Source organism: Leptopilina heterotoma, unplaced genomic scaffold (genome assembly GCF_015476425.1).
Source record: "Leptopilina heterotoma isolate Lh14 unplaced genomic scaffold, ASM1547642v1 Lhet_17, whole genome shotgun sequence".
In the NCBI taxonomy this organism is placed as follows: Eukaryota; Metazoa; Arthropoda; class Insecta; order Hymenoptera; family Figitidae; genus Leptopilina; species Leptopilina heterotoma.
In genome coordinates, this window is record NW_025110886.1 from 953,350 (window position 1) to 959,989 (window position 6,640).

Below are 6,640 nucleotides of genomic sequence, written 5' to 3' on the forward strand. Positions count from 1 at the left end.
GTTAATAATTCTGGGAAAAATTCAAATAAATTATTTTGTAGAAGTTTAGAGTGCTGGACTTATTAAAGAAAAATTAGAGAAAGTCCTTTAAATTGATCACATTCACACACTGAATTAATTTCACGCAAATTTTACGATAATCAGATTTTTACATTCATTCATATTTTTCACAAATTTTAATTAAATCTGTATTTAAAATATAATATAATGAAACGAACTGAAAATATTCATTTTTGTATAGGACTTCAGTAGTGGAATTTTTAAAGAAAATTTAAGACAAATAATATTGATAATACTAATAATGACAATAAGGGACTTCGCACTCGATAATTAATTTTAAAACAGTAGCAAAAAGTAGCTTTCAAACTAAAAATAATTGGTAAAAAAGTATAGCTATTATCGAAAAATTAAACTCGACGACAAAAAAAAAAACTCTTTTTAGACACTTCACAAAACTGACAAAAATTTTATTATTTATGAAATTAATTGAATTCTTGCGAACAAATTGAATTTTCAAAGGAAAAAATTTATTACTTTAAAAAATAAATTGATTTCTTGTGATGAATATTGTTATTTAGAAATATAATTGAATTTTGCAAAGAATTTAATTAAAATGCCTCAAAAGTCAAAATAATTGAATACTAGATAATTGAATTCTTTCGAAGAATTATTTATGTAAAATTGTATTAAAATTAATTGAAATCTTGCGATGAATTTTATTATTTATGAAAATAATTGATTTCTTCATAAGAATTTCAGAAACATTATGTTTTAAACAATTTATTTTTACGTAACATAAAAAATTTTCTTAAAATTGTCAAAAATAATTGAATTCCTAAGATGAATTTTATTATTTATGAATAATAATTGAATTCTAGCGAACGTTTTTATTAAAATTTTCCTAAATAATTGAATTTCCAAGAAAAAATTATTTACTTTTTAAAAATAATTGAATTTTGCAAAGAATTTTATTAAAATGCCTCAAAATAATTGAATTTTCGGGAATAATTTTGTTATTTATCTTTAATAATTGAATGCTTTCAAAAAAAATTTAATTAAAATTGTATTTAAAATAATTGATTTTATTTGAACAATTTTATTTAAATGTTTGAAAATAATTGAATTCCTGTGAAGAATTCTATTATTTTTGTAAAAAACTGAATTCTAAAGAATTTAAAAAAAACAAAAATAATTGATTTTTTCGAGAAATTGAAATTAAATCTTTAAGAATATAATTACATTATTTTCTTGAGAAATTCCTGTAAAATTGTATTAATAAAAAATGAAAACCTACTACGATGAATTTTATTATTTACAAAAATAATTAAATAGTTGCAAAGAATTTTATTAAAATTTTCAAAAATAATTGAATTCCTGAGAAGAATTTATTACTTATGAAAAGAATTGAATTATTGTGAAAAAATATATTAAAAATTTAAAAATTAAAATATTTTAAAAGAATTGAATTTCTGTGAAAAATTTTGTTATATATTTTTGAAAATAATTGAATTCTTCAATTAATAAGAATTTTATAAACATTGTTTTAAATAATTAATTTTTTCTAAATCTAATAAATAAAATTATATTTTAAATAATTAAATTCTTGTGGAAAAATTTATTTGTGAAAATAATTGAATTTTTCGATTAATTAATTTAAAATAGTATTAGAAATAATTGAAATTTTTCGATGAATTTTATTATTAATGAAAATAATTGAATTCTTGCGAACGATTTTATTTGAATTTTTAAAAATAATTGAATTCTTCCGATGAATATTGTTATTTATGAAAATAATTGAACTTTGCGGAAGGAATTTTCTATTTTTTATTAAAATGCCTCAAAATAATTGAATTTTTCGAGAATAATTATTTTGTTTAGTATTTGAAATAATTGATTTCTTTCTCGAACAATTTTATTGAAGTATATTTGAAAATAATTAAATTCTTGTAAAAATGTTATTATTTATGATTCTGTGGAAATTTCATTATTTATGAAAATAATTGAATTTCTGTAGAAATTTAATTATTTTTGAAAATAATTGAATAGTTGCAAATAATTTTTTCAAAATTTTCAAAAATAATTGAATTCCTGAGAAGAATTTCATTATTCATGAAAATAATTGAATTATTGCGAAAATTTTTATTAAAATGTTTAAAAAGAATTGAATAATTTCTGATTGAAAAATTTTGTAATTTTTGAAAATAATTCAATTCTGCATAAGAATTTTATACAAATTTTTTTAAATAATTAAGTTTTTTTTTAAATTTAATAAATATTATGAGCTTTGATTTTAAATAATTAAATTCTTATGTGGAAAACTTTTTATTTGTGAAAACTGAAAATAATTGAACTTTTTGATTAATTAATTTGAAATTATTAAAAATAATTGAAATTCTTCGATGAGTTTTATTACAATTTATGAAAATAATTTATGGTTAGAATTTTATCAAAATTTGTTTTAAAAAATTGAATTTCCATGAAAAATGTTATTATTAGTGAAAGTAATTGAATTTATTGTGAAGAATTGTATAAAAAGTTTGTTAAATAATTGATTTTTTCAATATTTTTTTTGCTATTGTAAATTATAATTGAATTCCTAAGGAAATATTATATTTATGATAAAATAATTGAATTTTTGATGAATTTTATCAATTCTTTTTTAAATAATTGAATTCTTTTGCTTTAATGAAAATACAAGATATTGAAAATAATTGAATTTTGAATATTTTTTGAAAATAATTGAACCTTGAACATTTTTTGAAAATAATTGAATCATCGTTTTAAAGATGAGATATTGATTACAATTTTTGAGAAGTTTTTTATTTTCTATTATTGCCGAATTTAAAGTAAATTCTAAAAAAAACTTCAACAACGTTCTTTATGGTAACTCCTTGTTGATTATAGTTTTAATATTGTTAAGTACTTTGTACAAAAGGGCTATGTGCCCGTAAAAACATTTAAATAAATATCCTAAAAAAGTATTAAATTATAGGTTTTAGTACATGAATGCGAAAATATTAATTTTTGTAGAAGTTCAAGTGCGGAATTTTTCAACAAAATTGAAGACAAATAATATTGATAAACGTAATAATAATAATAATCAATAATATCGATAAAGAAAGTACTCTCCCATCATCTTGTGTGGGCACGTGTGTCTGGATCAAAGAGGTCGGAGCAATAAAGCACGATTGGGCCTCACTGTGCGGCTTCTGGTAAGAAACGTTGCGCTCCGTAACTATATAGAGAGAATCATCCAATCCCTTCGGGGGCCTCTTTCTCTATATGGATATCCCGTGACTTTCCACATGGTCCACTGTATATAAAATTCTTCCCGGTGGTTCAGATAAGTCAACCACGCTTTTATTCTTGTCTCTCTATACGCGGTTTATATTCTTTATGGCGCCGTGTGTCTCTATCTCTATCTCTCTCTCTCTTTCTCTTTTCCTCTCTCTCAAACGTTAATAAACAATGTATACATACAAGAAGAAGCAGGCAACTTACAAGTCCGAACATTCGTGTTTGAATCTTTACTTATTGGACAGTTTACACGCTCGCTTGCTTCCATATCTATAATATCGTTTTGCGTCCCATATTTATTTCCCCAACCAAAAATTGACCGCAAATTTACTCTTCGCATCATCCTCTCTCGTTTTTTATTGCCTGCTCGGTGAAAAATTAAACTCTTATCACCATTTTTTATTAATGGGGCCTTATTTCGTACAATTGGCACATTAATTGCTAAAATTTTGTGTCTATGATGTCAAAAATATAAAATGGCCCTATAATGGCCCAATAATGGCACTTTATACGAAAAAAAACATTTTTTTTATTTTAATTTAGTACAATTGGCACATTAATGGCTAAAATTTTATATCTATTATGCTAAAATATAAAATGGCCCCATAGGCTATAATGGACCAATAATGGCACTTTATAGAAAAGATTCACTTTTTTCGTTTTAATTTCGTACAATTGGCACACTAATGGCTAAAATTTTGTATCGATGATGTCAAAAATATAAAATGGCCCTATAGGCTATAATAACCCAATAATGGCACTTTTTAGAAAAGAAACATTTTTTGGATTTTAATTTCGTACAATTGGCACATTAATGGCTTAAATTTTGTATCTATGATGTCAAAAATATAAAATGGCCCTATAATGGCCCAATAATGGCACTTTATACGAAAAAAAAACATTTTTTTATTTTAATTTCGTACAATTGGCACATTAATGGCTAAAATTTTATATCTATTATGCTAAAATATAAAATGGCCCTATAGGCTATAATGGACCAATAATGGCACTTTATAGAAAAGAATCACTTTTTTCGTTTTAATTTTGTACAATTGGCACACTAATGGCTAAAATTTTGTATCGATGATGTCAAAAATATAAAATGGCCCTATAGGCTATAATAACCCAATAATGGCACTTTTTAGAAAAGAAACATTTTTTTGATTTTAATTTCGTACAATTGGCACATTAATGAATAAAATTCTGTATTTATAATGTCAAAAATATAAAATGGCCCTATAATATTAATGGCCTAATAATGGCACTTTTTAGAAAAGAAACATTTTTTTTATTTTAATTTCGTACAATTGGCACATTAATGAATAAAACTCTGTATTTATAATGTCAAAAATATAAAATCGCCCTATAATATAAATGGCCCAATAATGGCACTTTATAGAAAAGAAACATTTTTTGGATTTTAATTTCGTACAATTGGCAAGAAACACTTTTTTAATTTTAATTTTGTACAATTGGCAAATTAATGGCTAAAATTTTGTATCTATGATGTCAAAAATATAAAATGGCCCTATAGGCTATAATGGCCCAATAATGGCACTTTATAAAAAAGAAACATGTTTTTGATTTTAATTTCGTACAATTGGCACATTAATGGCTAAAATTTTGTATCTATGATGCTAAAATATAAAATGGCACTAAAATGGCCAATTAATGGCACTTTATAGAAAAAAACATTTTTTTGATTTTAATTTCGTACAATTGACACATTAATGGATAAAATTCTGTATTTATGATGTCAAAAATATAAAATGTCCCTATAATGGCCCAATAATGGCACTTTATAGAAAAAAACCTTTTTTTGTTTTTAATTTCGTACAATTGGCAAGAAACACTTTTTTAATTTTAATTTCGTACAATTGGCACATGAATGTCTAAGATTTTGTATCTATGATGTCAAGAATATAAAATGGCACTAAAATGGCCAAATAATGGCACTTTATAGGAAAAAAAACTTTTTTTTTTAAAGAAATACTGAGCAGGAGATGAAAGAACTCAATGGACCATTGACCGAGAGAGGATATGAGAGAGAAAACTGAAAAAGAGAGAAAACTGAAAAAGGGAGAAAGAGAGAGAAATATTCTACCTTTTTGAACCAAGAAAGAGAGAAAACTGACAGTTTGGGCCAAAAGTAAGAGAAGGAAGAAAGTTGAGGATGATGATGATGATGATGCGGCAAGAGAAGAGGAAGGGAAAAGAAGCGACAAGTACGAGGACAGCGTTTTTAGGAAATACAAGTTTTGTGCATCTGTCTCTTTCTCTCTCTCTGACGCTCTCTTTCTATTATATATATATATTTCTCTGATGCTGTCGAGCCTTCTCTCATATGCCTCTTACTTTCCGCCTTTCCAAATCCGTGAACATCAAACTCTTATGTTTATCGCGGATTAACGGTGAACCGACGCCCATTCCCAATGGCATATATAGTGTGGTTATGAAACTACATGGATATACCTTATCTGCAAAATTAAGAGAGAGAGAGAGAGAGAGGAGCACAGGGCCCGGGAAAAAAATATCTCTCTTAATATAAATACCTAAGGCAATGAAAAAAATTTACATTCCTCTCGATCTACTAAATTTCGACGAATATGTTTCAAATTTTATTGCCCCTCTTTCTCTCTTTATAAAAAAAAAAATATTATTAGTATTTCTTTATAATTAATTATAGGATAAGGGGTACGTCCACCCATCTTTTGAACGACTGTAATTCCTAAACGGTATTATAAAATTTAATTAATATAATATATGCCCTGAAACTGTACCTCCTTATCTAACATTATCTGACAAATAAAAATAAATAAATTATCTAACAAATAAAAAAATTTTTTTTTGCTAAGGAAAATAAAACTCAGACTTGGGGCCACTTTTTTTTAAAGCAAAAATTTCAGCTGTTTTTCCAAAGTCGCCTGGACTTTGGAAAAACAGCTGAAATTTTTGCTTTAAAAAAAAGTCGTCTAGACTTTGGAAAAACAGCTGAAATTTTTGCTTTAAAAAAAGTCGTCTAGACTTTGGAAAAACAGCTGAAATTTTTGCTTTAAAAAAGAGTGGCCCCAAGGTGGTAAACAAAATTACCACAAAGTTTAGAATTAAATACCTATTCGACTAAATTTTGAGGTTATGTATTGCCAAAATTTACATTAAAATTTCGGCGCTGCGTCGCGTCGACTTGTTGAATTTTTAGGTTATGTTCGATAATTTCTCAAAAAAAACATTTAATTTTAAGCCGAAAAATCTTGGGGTTAATTTTTACTGGTGACCTTTACCTTGTTTTTTGGATTTTTAGGTTATATGTATATGAATATTTAATATATATTGCGAATTTAGA